This window comes from Rosa chinensis, unplaced genomic scaffold (genome assembly GCF_002994745.2).
Source record: "Rosa chinensis cultivar Old Blush unplaced genomic scaffold, RchiOBHm-V2 RchiOBHmChr0c05, whole genome shotgun sequence".
Classification (NCBI taxonomy): domain Eukaryota; kingdom Viridiplantae; phylum Streptophyta; class Magnoliopsida; order Rosales; family Rosaceae; genus Rosa; species Rosa chinensis.
The window spans coordinates 31980-47737 of NW_020126819.1; the positions used below are offsets into that span (position 1 = coordinate 31980).

General features: G+C 38.5%; 1 non-coding gene across 1 annotated transcript; it reads left to right on the forward strand.

The window, feature by feature from the left end:
- The first annotated feature begins 5995 nt into the window (after positions 1–5995).
- LOC112181204 lies at positions 5996–6102 on the forward strand. Its single transcript, XR_002928720.1, has one exon. It is a non-coding gene; the product is annotated as a small nucleolar RNA R71 (small nucleolar RNA).
- Positions 6103–15758: the final 9656 nt, after the last annotated feature.

Here is a 15758-nt window from a genome sequence, read left to right on the forward strand (position 1 = left end):
GGTGGTAAAATCCTAAGTAAGTACCTTTATCCTTTCCAGAATCAGGGCCATATATTGATCATAAACGTCTCAACAAGCATAACAGTGAATTCTAGCATTCTCTAGTCCATCAAACTTAATCTATGGCAAGTAATCAATCAAGATGAAAGAATAATGAGATCAACAAAATCATCGCCAAGAAAATAAGAGTATAATTCATTTTTTCATTAATCACTCAACAAAGAAAGGGCACATGGCTCAAATTCTCACAAGGGTTATTATGAATCATAACTTATCTTCCACATGTTCATATTCTGTACCAAAGTTACGCATGCACCATATCTACTACACATTCATATGCTTTTCATAAATCATAATTAACCAAAGAATATCATCAAACATTATCTCAATCTTGTGATCCTCTTTTAGCCTTAATTTCAGAGATATAAGCTCATCCTAGACAGTTAAAAGGGCATCCTAAGACTCGATCACAAAACAAACAAAACAACATATAAATGACGCACAAACATGACAAAAACGTTTGGACTTAGGGTTATTTCCCTTCTCCTTTCGGTAACTCCTTTGGAACATGACCAGGTGAAGAGAGGAACGATTTTGGCGGAGCTCAGCTCACTTGTTGACAGGGGACGAGACCCTTTGCAGCACTTCTCATATCCAAACTGAACCTTAGACATCACATCCCATTGGATGCGCCTACGATGAAGAAGATATTTACCCAAAAATCATTTTGACTCTAACAATAACAAACAAACAAAACACAAGTATAAAAACCAAAACATATAACACAAAACCTAAAACAAAGTTAACGCAAATTTTTTTATTTTCTGATTTTTCCGATTTTTTATTTTGTTTTCTTTTTTAACCACAAAACTAGCTCCTAAAAACAAAGTGAAACGTTATACCCTTCCCCACACTTAATCATGCATTGTCCTCAATGTATAAACAAGTATAAAGCATACAAAGCATCAATCAAGCATGGCATAAGAGTTAACGCAAGAAACCTAAAACAAAGACAAAGTTTCGAAAATAAAAGAGAAGGGAAGAGTTCAAGAATGCAAATCTGCGTTGATGGCTCCTCCACAGCTACGGATGAAATGGGTTGCCTCCCATGCAGCGCTTAATGTTTAAAGTCTTTCAGCCTAGACTTGCACCTTCATTTACTCTTCTGGTTGTGGCGCCTCTTGGAGGGGTACATCCTCCACATTATGCTCCACAAACGCCTCATAGTAAGGCTTAAGACGATGTCCATTCACTTTGAATTCCGCTCCAGTTATATGACTCTTTATCTGTATAGCACCATGAGGAAAGACATTAGTAACTATAAAAGGACCAACCCATCTAGAACGTAACTTACCAGGAAAAAGTCTCAATCTAGAATGAAATAAAAGAACTTTTTGACCAATTACAAAGGTCTTTCCACGAATCATCTTATCATGAAAAGCCTTTGTCTTTTCCTTGTAAATCCGTGCACTATCATAGGCATCATTCCGAATTTCCTCAAGCTCATTGAGTTGCAATTTCCTATGAAGTCCAGCTTCATCCAATTCCATGTTGAATGTCTTGATTGCCCACCAAGCTCGATGCTCCAACTCCACAGGTAAGTGACACGGTTTCCCATACACCAAACGAAATGGTGACATCCCAATTGGTGTCTTGAAAGCCGTCCTATATGCCCAAAGAGCATCCTCCAAACGTTGGCTCCAATCCTTCCTTGAAGGACCCACGGTTTTCTCAAGTATCCTCTTGATCTCCCTATTTGAAACTTCTGCTTGTCCACTTGTTTGAGGATGATAAGGCGTTGAAACCTTATGGTCACATGATACTTCCTAAGCAACGCTTCAATGGTCTTGTTGCAAAAGTGAGAACCTCCATCACTAATGAGTGCTCTAGGCATGCCAAACCTACTAAAAATATTAGACTTTATAAACTCTGCAACAACCTTAGAATCATTAGTCCTGGTGGCTTTCGCTTCCACCCACTTAGAAACATAATCAACAGCCAAGAGAATATAAAGGAACCCATTAGATGAAGGAAAAGGACCCATGAAATCTATACCCCAAACATCAAAGATTTCGACTATTATAACAGGAGTTAAAGGCATTTGATCTCTAGGTCCTAAATTACCAGTTCTTTGGCACCTATCACATGTCATACAAAAATTATATGCATCTTTAAATATAGTAGGCCAATAAAAACCACATTCCAACACCTTCCTAGCAGTTCTATCCGAGCCAAAGTGACCACCACATTGTTTAGAATGACAAAACTCAAGTATAGCTTTTTGTTCATTATTAGGCACACATCTCCTTATCAATTTATCAGAACAATATTTCCACAAGTAAGGATCATCCCAAACATATTGTCTAGCTAAAAACTTAAGTCTATCACGTTGAACACTTAGCATATTACTAGGGAACGTTTTGGACACCAAATAATTAACAATATCTGCATACCAAGGCTCACTTACCTGGATTCCGAAGAGTTGTTCATCCGGAAACATCTCCACTAAGGGGGCGTCCTCTTCACTCACTAGCCTACTCAAGTGATCAGCCACAACGTTGTCAGAGCCCTTCTTGTCCTTGATCTCAACGTCAAACTCTTGAAGCAAGAGTATCCAACGAATTAGCCTAGGTTTTGCCTCCTTCTTTGACATCAGGTACCTAAGAGCTGCATGATCAGAATAAATAATAACTTTAGTACCCAACAAATAAGATCGAAATTTCTCTAAGGCAAAAACAACAGCTAAAAGTTCTTTTTCAGTTGTAGAGTAATTGAGTTGAGCATCATTAAGGGTCCTAGAAGCATAGTAGATGGCGTGGGGCTTCTTGTCCCTTCTTTGTCCTAGCACGGCCCCAATGGCATAATCTGAGGCGTCACACATGATCTCAAAGGGTAGAGACCAATCTGGTGGAAGCATAATTGGTGCAGACGTTAGAAGCTCCTTCAAAGTGTTGAATGCCTTCTTGCAATCCTCATCAAACTCAAACGCCACTTCCTTTTGAAGTAGACGACATAGGGGCCTAGAAATCTTGGAGAAGTCCTTGATAAAGCGCCTGTAGAAACCTGCATGTCCAAGAAAGAACGGACCTCCCTCACACTTGTGGGGTATGGTAAGTATCTAACAAGATCTACTTTAGCTTTATCTACTTCAATTCCACGTTTAGAGATAATATGCCCTAAAACTATTCCTGTTTAACCATAAAGTGACATTTTTCCCAATTTAAAACAAGGTTAGTTTCTTCACAACGTACAAGTATCAATTCTAAGTTACTTAAGCAATTTTCGAAATCTTTACCAAAGACAGAAAAGTCATCCATAAAAACTTCAATAATTTTCTCAATAAAATCAGAAAAGATACTTACCATGCACCTTTGAAACGTACCTGGGGCGTTGCATAGTCCGAATGGCATTCTTCTGTAGGCAAACGTTCCAAAAGGACAAGTGAAGGTCGTTTTCTCTTGATCCTCATGAGCAATGGCGATTTGATTGTAACCAGAATATCCATCCAAGAAGCAATAAAACTCATGGCCAGCTAACCTCTCAAGCATCTGATCAATGAATGGCAAAGGGAAGTGATCCTTCCTAGTAGTGGCGTTGAGCTTCCTATAGTCAATACAAACTCGATGTCCAGTCACAGTTCTCTGAGGCACTAACTCATTCTCTGCATTCTTCACAACAGTTATTCCAGACTTCTTTGGCACAACTTGAACTGGTGAAACCCACTTAGAATCTGAAATAGGGTATATGACGCCACAATCAAGAAGCTTGATGACTTCTTTCTTCACAACTTCCATCATGGGTGGATTCAATCGTCTTTGAGCCTCCCTAGTTGGCTTAGCTCCCTCCTCAAGCAAAATCCTATGGACACAGGTGGTAGGGCTAATTCCCTTGATATCTGCCAAGGTCCAACCAATTGCAGTTTGTGTCTCTTAAGCATCTCCACAAGTTTGTCCTCTTGAGTTGGCGTCAAGGATGATGAAATGATTACAGGCAATGTCTCTTTATCTCCCAAATAAACATACTTCAAATGATCTGGCAATGGCTTTAGTTCTAGGGTAGGTGCCTGGATCACTGAAGGTAAAGGTTTATTAGTAGAGATGGAAAGTGAAAAAGAAGGACTTGACCTACCTACATAGGACGTTGCCTCAAGAGAAGCAACGTTTTCTAGGTGGATAGATTCATAAGAATCCGTGAGCTCTTCCTTAGGTATGGTGACGCCATTTTCAAGAATGCCAACGCCACTTGCAATGGTTGAAGCCATGGCATCATCCTCCATAATCTCCATGAATTTCTGCGCAAGTTCATCAAGTATATCAATAGAAAAACATGATTGAAAATCACTTAGGGGATACCTCATAGCTTCAAAATGTTGAAGCCAACAACTTCTCCATCGAATTCCATTGACAAGGTGCCAGAATACACATCAATTTTAGTCCTAGCCGTCCTCATGAAGGGACGACCTAGCAAAAGTGGCGTTGACTTGGGAGAAGGCTCCTCCATCTCTAGGACGTAAAAATCAGCTGGGAAGATTAACTCACCCACCTGCACAAGTACATCCTCAACTAACCCCTTAGGGTATGCATTAGATCGATCTGCCAATTGAATAATAACATTATCATGTTTAAGTTCACCTAGACCTAGAGATGCATAAACAGAATATGGCATAACATTTATAGACGCACCTAAGTCTAGCATGGCATTTTCAATCTAGTGGTTCCAATAACACAAGGGATAGAAAAACTCCCTGGATCCTTACACTTTCAGGCATTTTGCGTTGAAGCACAGCTGAGACGTTCTCACTTACCTTCACCACTTCTCTCTCACGGTTTTGTCTCCTTGTGGTGCAAAGTTCCTTCAAAAATTTGCATACTTAGGAATTTGCTTAATGGCCTCAAGGAGAGGAATGTTGATTTGCACTTTCTTAAAAGTTTCCAAGATGGCCTTTTCGGCTTCATCCTTCTTGGACTTAGCATATCTGCTTGGGAAAGGCAAAGGAGAAGAAGATGGATTAGTAATAACCGAATTGAAAGAGTTAGAAACTTGTCCTTTAGGTTTCGGTTCTGCAGTAGGAGGTGTCACATGAGCCTTAGACGTTGCAGGGTCCTCCTCCTCCTCTAATGTTGACGTTGAACCTTCTTAGGAGGCTTTGGAGGGTCTACAAGGGTCTTACCACTCCTTGTAGTGACGACCTTTGCTTGCTCAAAGTGAGGATTAGGGATGGTACCACTTGGTAATTTCCTTGCTCATGAAACTTACCCATAAACTCCACAACTTGACTCATTTGCTTCTTCATCTCATTCACATCCGTGGATATGGCATTGATCTGATTCCCATGATGAGTTTGACCTGCAATTAAAGCTTGAGTAGATTTGGTTAGAGTTCGGATCAATTCATCATTAGAAGAAGAAGAAGAAGCATTTGAATTATAATTCGAATTGAAAGGAGTAGGGTTAGGAGGTTGAGGCTTTTGATAAAAGCCTTGAGGACGTTGTTGGAACCCTTGAGGTGCACTTTGAACGTTGTCATTGTCCTTCCAACGAAAATTGGGTGATCCCTCCATCCAGGATTGTAGGTATTCGAGTAAGGATCATTCCTAGGACGTTGGTACCCTTGTTGGAAACCTATGGCGTTAACACCTTCCTGTCCTCCACTTTCCATGAGTTGAGGGCATTGATCAGACACATGCCCTTGCATTGAGCAAACTCCACACACCATAACTTGTCCATGCGCTCCCTGAGACACAAGAGAAGTAAGTTTGTTAATTTTATCCTCCAATTGAGCTAAAGTACTTACCTCATGGACCCTTTCACGTGTGGTGGTGGATTTGGGCCTAGAGCTTCCATATTGTTGTTGATTCAAGGCCCTATTCTCAATCAGAACCATTCCAGCCGCAGGTTCCTTGTCAACAAACGATCCACCAGAAGCTGCATCTAGCATGTCTCTTTCCAAGTTGGTGAGCCCATCATAAAAACAAGTGAGCAAGGTCTCATCCTTCATGCCATGTTGAGGGCATTGAGTGGTGAGAGACTTGAACCTCTCATAGTAATCTGCGTAGGACTCATCTTGCCCTTGTTGAATTCCACTTATCTTCTTCCTAAGCATGATGATGCGAGATGTAGGGAAATACTTCTCAAGAAACGCCTTCATCATATCAGCCCAAGATGTAATCCGTCCACTTGGCAACTCATAAAGCCATTGCTTTGCCTTGTCAGCCAACGAAAATGGGAAGGCTTTTAACTTCAAAATATGCTCATCAGCTCCTTGAGGCTTCATGCTAGTGCAGATGAACTGAAATTCCATCAAGTGGTTGTTGGGATCTTCCATAGAGAGTCCATGGAATGTAGGAAGACGATGAAGCAATCCAGACTTCAACTCAAAATCAGCTGTTAACCCCAGCTGCAGCAGGGTAGGTTATGCAAGTAGGGACGCCACCAGGTGGGATGACGGATGTAGAAGTTGCCTGATGGTGAGAGCCATTGGTGGTGGTGGTGGTTGAATGACTAAGAGTGCACGAGGTGATGGAGGTGGCGTTTGGTGTGGTGATGGAACAACTGAAGTGTCAGAAGCTTCTGATCCTCCCTCTACTCTATTCCCTTCACTATCTATTGAAGCTCACGAAATTGAAGGGAGTGGTAACTTGGACGTCAAAGAGATCCGAGTTTTTCTTAATCTTCAAGTCTATCTTGAATGACGTGGAGGGGCGTTTTGGTGTACTTGGGTGGTTCAGACGATCCAGACATTCATTGATCTGTAGTAGAACAAAAGAATAAAGTTAGTAAAATATAAACAAGACGTGGACCAAGGTACACACACAAAACGTCACATATATACAAGTATACACATGGTCAACGAAAATTTATAGTGGTTAGTTACAATCTTCTACAACTTTCGAAGTAATCAACTTAAATAAGTAGTTGTTAAGTCAAGGTTTAGACGTGCGGCCCAAAGATTCTAATGTTAATGCAAGTCTCCCCCTATCTATCTTTTGGTAACTCTTTTCACACAGAGCCAGGTAGTAGAGGAACATTTTGGCGGAGCTCAGCTCACTTGTTTAGCAGGGGACGAGACCCTTGCTAGCACTTCTTGTATCCAATCAACCTAGACACTCTGCATTACTAAGGTGCGCCTACTTGATAAAAAGAGTTGCTTGACAAGCATTAATAAAAGAACTTTCACCTATTCCGTTATGACTACAACATTCTACCAAGCCAATTATTTTCGAAAATTGTCTAAGTATATGACTTCAATGACGTCATGAACTTTGTTTTGGACGTGCGGCCCAAGTCCTTGGCTATACACATAGTCTTTTTCAAATCCTTTGGGCAACCTTACTGAAATGGCCAGTGGGGGAGGACGAGCACGAGAGGTAGAACCCATTTTGGCAATTGCCGTTCTGGATTCAAAACCCGTCATGAACGTTGTCCCCTTTCTAGACACCATTCACATAGGCTATACTTACTTAGATAAGAAAAAATACTAAGTGCAAGACATTGTTCGATGTTAATAAAAGCCGCCCTCAACCTTAATAGACCTGATTCAGGTTCTAGAAAGGGGTTTAGGCTAATATTAACAAAGGGACTTCACCTATTCCATTAAAGTTCACGGCCCTTACCAAATCAATACCTTAGTGGCGTTTTCATCACATGAAGACTTTTCAATCCCCGGCAACGGCGCCAAAAATTGATACGTGCAAAAGCATTCGCCAATTTAAACCCTGAAAATGTCGAGCGTTAGTATAGGATAAGCAGGGATCGTTCTAAACCGGGGATTGAGGGTGCTAACATGTGAGAAATAAATCTAAGGGAAGAATATACATTCCATACGAAAAGTACAAAAACAAAATTACGAAAATTAGAAGTTTACATGCATAAAATTAGAAACAACAAGAGTTAGAGAGCATACATACATTCACACGAAATTAGAAGACAATGAACTACAAAATATACAAGTATATATATACATAGATTTCGAAAAAACAAAGAATTTAAGTTAGAAAAGGTTTTGGAAATCCTATTCCTATTTATACACAATTTACAAATCCATATCACATTAGAAAACCAAATACAACAAGGATTCCTAGTTATATACTAATTAGGATTACTTAATTACTAAGAAAACTAATTATTGACCAAGTCAAACACAAAATACTAAGTCAAAACTAACTCTAACTACTTTCCCTAAAATTTAGGAACCTATCCCTTAAATTAAGGAGACCTAACAAACTCATAACAAACTCCTAAAAAACACTAAAACTAAAACAAACACATATTTACTATTCACGGAGACACTATTCACGAAATTAAAAACATTTATTTTTTTATTTTTATTTTTTTATTTAACTAGGTTAACATGCTACCTAAAAATCTAAGTTAATTTTAATTATTTACAAAAACAAGAAAACATAAAGATGGGGGTTTTTGAAGATTGAAAACATAAATTTTCAGAAAATAAACAAAGATTGAAAACGTTTTTATTTACATAGGGGGAAAAAGAAATTTTTGAAGAACAATTTTTCAAGAACTAATCAAGAACAATCCATTCATGCAATCTTTAATCTTTTAGTTACCATGAAACGATATCAACCAAGAAACAAAGTTACAAGCGCCCAATGTCCCTTATATGACTTCCCTTTACACAATTGAGTAGAACAAGCGCCTAAACAATATACTTCAAATGCAGGTATCACACAATCAAAGCAACTCATGATCTCATGCATTCGAATCATTAAGCACAAGTGAAAGTTTAGTCAATAAACATGCAAATTCAAGTACTCAAAGCAAGTCTTTTCATTACATGCATAATCTGATCTCGACCTTTGTACAAAGCCTTTACTACTTTAACGAACTAGGATCAACAAGCGTTCACCTAATTACTAGCTCCAATTACATGCAATCATCCTAAGTTGCGCACCCAAAGAACAAGAACACATAAAAGTTTTCCATAAAACAAAACCAGATATCATTCCAATATTTCGGCAACAAATAAAGATCAAACATACATAAACCAATCAATCATTGAAAAGAACATCAAAATCGCATTCAAAAATCAGAAAGTTATCTCATGGTTTCGGTTTTACACATAAGGAAAACAAAACAGAAAATACAACTACAAAAACACTAAACCGTAAAGCAAACATAGGGAAGATGGTATGAACAACCCTTGACTACGTCCCAAGGTCCAAAGCAGATCCAAGGCAGCAACACAAGGTAGAATTCACGGCTAGGATGGAGGATGGCACGGCTAGGAACTTGTAGATGCAAAAACCTGAAACTCAAGAGCAAACCGGTGAGAAACGAAATTGTGGAGAATAAAGTGTCAACCCTGAACGTCTAATACACAAGGTATATATAGTAGAACGTCTCAAGGCACTCCCAATTCGTTTCTACTTGGTTTCTCTTAGTTCGTGTTGATTTAGGACTTCTTTCTCTCAAAACAGATTTCCGGCAGGATTGACCTCAGTCCACTAAAACGGCCATAACTTTCTCTAGAAAATAGCTATTGATGAGCTGTAAAAAGCTCTGGAAACTAGACATCTGTAGCTTTCCAACCATATAAAGATCATAATTTTCTGAGCTCTGAGCGATTTTTGACACTCCGTTGAAGTTGACTGATCTGCACAGGCAGATTTCCGAATCTGTATTGGATTTGACTTTTAATGCACAAGTTGAGTCCAATTCGATTTTCCTTCACATCACATGCCTCTCACATGCCTTCCACGCCTATTCTGAAGTAAAAACGTCAAGAACTCCCTAGAACCTTCAAGATTATCACGGCAATTCCAATCCAAACTCAACAAGAAGTCCAAATTCCACATTGCTTTGTAATTCGAATCTCTTGTTGCTTCCTCTTCCATGTGCACGGCATATGACCTTCTTGAGACTTCTAGATGCTTCATGATCGTTCCATAGCTCTCCTAGTATGAGTAGAACTCCATATGCAAGTAGGTTTCCTAGTTGAATACAAACTTCTTTTCTGCGATTCTTCTACACTCTTCCGGAACCTTCTTGAGTAATCCTTATCCAACAGGGACTCCTTATCACACTAGGATTCCTTATCTGAGTAGAATTGGGTTTCCTTATTCAAGTAGAACTTCTAATTTCCGCGACTTAAGAGTTTGAATCCAAGTCAACTTCTGATTCCTACTCCAACTAGGATTCCTTTTCCTAGTCAAACTGGGAAAACTTCCATTTCTTCATTTCTTTCCTGCGCCACTTGTACCTTCCTTAGACGTTTTTGGACTTTGAGACTCCATTTACACCTGTAAAACACTAACTAAGTTAAATTGATCAAGATAAAGGAAGTATCTTAGCAAAATATAGGGTTTAAACATTATAAATGTCGCATTTTATGCTCCTATCAGGCTCCTTCACAGCTTCGGTTGAAATGGGTTGCCTCCCATGCAGCGCTTAATATTTATAGTCCTTCAGCCTGGACTTTTCTCCTTGTTCACACGTGCTCATTCCTTGGGTGCCTCCTGGAGGGGTATCTCTTCCAATGTGTGCTCCACAGAGGACTCACCAGATCAAGTGTTAGAAACATATACAAGGTTAGGAATACAAACATTATGTCTTTCCTTAACTTTCTAAGTTACTTTTATATTTACATACTTAGGTACTGGAACAGAGGACCCAGTTTGTGTATTGGAACTATAGAACAGCTACACTCGACAAGGTCATGTTTAATCCAATATACCTTAAGCATGTCACACAACAATTTTTTTTAGTTTGTTATAAACATAGTTAATATCTCAATTGATTCCAAGTTGTAAGTCGTGCCCAATAGAAACCACTACTATTGGTGAGATACGATATAGGGATAGTCGCCTAGACATAAGTCTCTTTCCTTTGTTTCAGAAGGCTGGATGGCCAGATTAAGAGGTAAGTGAGAGGGAGGACTCATTTTGGTGATACGACGGAGGCTACTCCCTCATTGAGGTTTAGGCCCCTATCGGCTACTCCCACATAGTGGTTTAGGCTCATTCTATAGTATCTCTGAGATCCAATTGAACCCATCACCCAGCGTCCAATCTAAGACACCATCCGTATGCCCCTTACTCAGCTGGGAAATTATCTTATGTGTTAGACCGTTCTCCAAGTGCTAATAAAGGCCGCCCTCAACCTCAAGAGACCTTAGTAAGGTACTAATGAAGGGTTTAGGCCAATATTAACAAAAGGGCCCTTGTCTACTCATACGATTTTACACACTTACAACAATTAAGTATTTAGCTAAATTCATATCCTAAGTATATTAATCTAAGTGAAACACATTCAATTTACAATATGGTTAAAAAAAACAACTTCTACAAATACAACAATGACAAAAGACACGCTTAATTTCGTAACACTCATAAAACTTAAACTTAATCACAATTAAAGCTTGGCCTAACCGAAATCGCAATTTGTCACCATTCCACAAGTGTAGTACAAAAATTAGCACATTCTATATACAACAAAATCGATGACACTTTAAGTGCAAGGGATTTTAACAATCCCCGGCAACGGCGCCAAAAATTGATTCGGCTGAAATAGCCTCACAATTTAACCCTGCAAAATGTAGTTGTCAGTATAGGATAAGCAGGGATCGTTCAGTCCGGGGATTGTAGGGTACACCTACACAAAAAGGTCAATTAACAAATAAAAAATAAAATGGGGGTTTTGAATTTGGTTTATAATCTACTTAAAATAAAAACAAAACAAATAAAACAATATACAATGATCGACTTCCCTAACCTAGACCAATACCACTCAGAAATTACTAAGTGTAAAAACAGAAAATCCATTTCAACATGCTACAAAAATGTGCCCATCTTAAATGCCTAATAAGAGTCCAAATGAAAAGCCTCAGCGGATCAATCCATTTATCTGATTCGTACTAATGTAGGCTTGGATCAGAAAAGTCTTACCAAGCCTAATACTACTAATTTTCGAAAACACTCAGCGTAATTCTCTTAACTAGTAGTATTATCTAACCCTCGAATCAACTCACACGTGCAAATTAACCATTACACATAGAATTTAACACGTAATTTCCAGAATCATTTAATCATTAAAGCATGATTTTTACCACCCGTTAGAACTAATTACTACTTGTTTAACTCAGCGTCTTAACAAATAACAATTACTCTTGGCAAATTAAGCAAACACACAAGAACACTCACCGTATTCTAGCATGCAAACTTATGAACCTAACTCTGAAAATTACCAAAACACATAAAAGGGCACAAGATTGTAACATGCATCATAAAAGAATTCTCAAAATTAACTCAATAATAAACTGAAAATCTCAAAAATATTAATAAAAATATTCTGAAAATTTCATGTCTCCAATTACACAACTCACAAATTGAAACACACAAAACCGAAACAAAAATTATAAGTAGAGTCATAGTTACACTTTGAAGCTTTCCTCAGCGGCTTAGCAACACGGTGATGAACTCGTCTCTGCGATGGTGGTGGAGCGTCCTTGACTCAGCGCCTTAGAGCTTTGTAGATTGATGGATGGATGGTGTCACGTCTTGTAGGTGATGGAAGTTTAAGGAGTGAATTGGGCAGTCTTGGAATGGTTTTTGGCCAGGAAGTGATAGGCAATGAATTATCTTGGCTGAGAAGTGATCTTGGCTGGGAAGTGATGCAAATTCAGTTCTGGACGTTGCCTATTTATAGGGGAGCATTGGTTGGCTTTCCACTGAAAACGTCTTCTTTATGGCCTTAACTCCTCTCATAATTGGGCATTCCTTTAATTTCCAAGCTGAAACGTCTTTCTCTTATTTATTTTTCCAGCTGAAACATCTTTTCTTTTATTCCTCAACTGAAAACGTCTTTTCTCTTATTTATTTCCAGCTGAAACGTCTTTCTCTTTATTCCTCAACTGAAAACATCTTTTCTCTCTTTATTTCCCTTCTTCATTGCTTGGTCAAATATCTTAATGCTTTATTTATGACTCCATCATTGCTGTTTCCAAGAGTTCAACCAGGCAACGTTTCCTACAACAAGCAGGAGAATATCAGAATTTTCTAGAGAAAATAAAGGGAATTAAAATAATGTAAAGACCGCAAAAACAGTCGACAGTGAGGAATCCTGATCCAGCTAGGATTTTTCATGAATTTTACTTTTTCCGCCTATTTCACTCCAAGCACTCTACAAGACTCTGAAAACGACTCAATGACTCAAAACACTAAACTTAAGGGAGAAACAAGGCTAAAATGGGGCACATATTCAATAATATTGTCACACTTTTTGCTCCTATCATTTACTGTGAAATGAAGGCCTACTAAGAAAAATTTGGCCTTTGTCCATTCACTATAGTTCAGGGGAAGTTTACAATGAAGATTGGGCCCAACATGAAGACATTAGGCCCCTTTATGTTACCTCTAGGGAAAGTGACGTTTTTGCAATGCATTGGTGGATTTCTTGTGGTCTCTACATCTACATGTTCTCTACTAGGTTTTTAGGACACTTTGATAAATCCTTACCTTTCATTTCTTTAAACCTTGAGCTTAGCCCCATTACAACCTTGAAGAAGACCTTCTTGATCCTTAAGATGGGACAGCCCTTGATGTGGAGATGAGTTACAAGAGTTGAACCTATGGCTTGGGTCCATCTGCAAGTAGTTGGTATCTTTCATGAGATTTTAAAAGAAATATACATGTGCTTTCGTTTCTTACATTATGTGATATACTTGCTATCTTTCACATAGACTTGAGTATATAAGCTTTTAAGCATTGCCTTGAATTCTGAGTGAAGAAAGAGTGGACATACCTTGTGAGGATTTGAATCAAACTTGTCTGAAACATGCTTCACAGAAACCATCACCATTGTTCCAACCAAGTCCTACTTGTGTATATGTAACTTATGTGTTTTAATTAACTCTCGAATGCCTAAACATTTATTCTTGGTGAAGTGCTAATCTTGGTGTTGTGAAAGTAAGAGATTGCTGAGACAAAAAGTTGAAGGGCTATAGAGTCTTTGTATGTTTAGAGTCTTTAATTTCTGTTGAGTCTTAGTGTGATTTTGCTAAGGGACTAGCAAAAGCTAAGTGTGGGGGAATTTGATAGGAGCATTTTAATGCGACGTTTTACTTGCTTTCCCTGCATTTTCTGCGTTATTTCCTTAATAAAACCCTGTTTAGGAAAGTTTCCATTCTTCGACTGGGAAAGTTCCTATTTGTAGAAAGTTTCTATTTTTGTAGTTTCTATTTATCATTTTTAGCAAGTTTCCATTTTCGGTAGTTTCTATTTTTCATTTTTAGAAAGTTTCCTATTTTCAGTTTAGGAAAGTTGCCATTTTTATTTTAGGAAAGTTTCTATTTTTCTTATTAGTTTCTATTTTCAGGACCTCCGAGCTAAAAAGTGGAAATGAACTCACAAATGGAAAGAGGAGCTTGCGAAAGTCAAGGGGAGCAAAAATGAGAAACAATGAGCCATGGAAATGAGCAGAAATGAAGAAAAGAAGTTTTCCTGGTCAACCAGGAAACCCTGCGGAAAGGAGGAAAGCCCACCTATGAAGTTTCCAACGTTACTATGAAAAGGAATGGAAAAATAAAGTATTGTGACGTTGGAAGGTGACAAGGCTTGAAGTTGAAGCAACAAGGCCCAAGAACTCTCAAGACTCATTGGATTTTCGGCAAATTGGATCAAAGGCCCATGAAGCCCATACATTTAGGGTTTATGACGCATGAATAAACCCTAGGGATGTTATTGCCGTCCAAAGCAAAGAGAGAAACAAGGAGATGCGTGAAAAATCAGAAATTAAAGAAGATTTCGTTGGAGATTTTCTAGGGAGATTTTCTGGGTTATCTTTATGGAAAGAAAATCTACTTGACAAACCCTAGAGACTCCTAGCCGTCCAAGCCAAGAGGAAAAGAAGGGATTGCCGTGAATTATCTAGAAGAAACCCTAGAGATTTCGGCAAATATATTCTAGAGAGTATTAAGGAAAGAGAAAAAGTGGAGACCTAGAAAAGCTCAAAAAAGTCTAGATACATTCCTATATTACCTAAAGGAGTTTTGGCCGAATTTAAAGTATAAAATCAGAATATTATCAAGGGAATTTCGGCAAAGATATTAGGGAATTAAATGGAATTTTGTGATTGGTTGGACCACCTCATAGGGCTTATGTGGCATGCGACCATTGGAGGAAATTATATGGAGTGACCAAGCAATTGCCGTGAGGATTCTTAGGGTTCACACGACTTGGAAAGCAAGAAGGCCGTCCCCTATATATTCTCCTCTTCTCAACGTCAAGGAGTTCCCACTTTTACGTTTACACTTTGAAGAAAAATCAGAAAACTCTCTCTAGCCTAGCCGTGTTCATCTCCATCCTCTAGGGCAACCACGAAGTTCAAGCAAGGCCAAGGAAGAAGAAGACAAGCCGTGCACATCATCCATCACCATCCTTGAAGATTGCTTTCGAAATTCAAGAGACCATTCATCACTTCATTCATCTCATCCTCATCACGGTGTAATCCGATTCTCCTTGTAACCTTTGCTTTGTAATTTTCGTTGGTTATGCCTTAGTTGACACAATTGTTTGAACAATATTAATTTCTGAAATTTTATGATTAATTGTTAATTTTCAGATTCATATATTGCGATTTATGGTTGCTTTTGTGTGAGTGTTTGATTAAATTTGCATGATAGAAATCTTTTGTATGATAATCTTGAATGGTTCGAAACATTTAGGGTTTTTATGTGAATGTTGCTACGAATTTGAGAACATGGATCAACTTTTTGGTTTTGTGTTCTTGAATCAATAAGTAGTA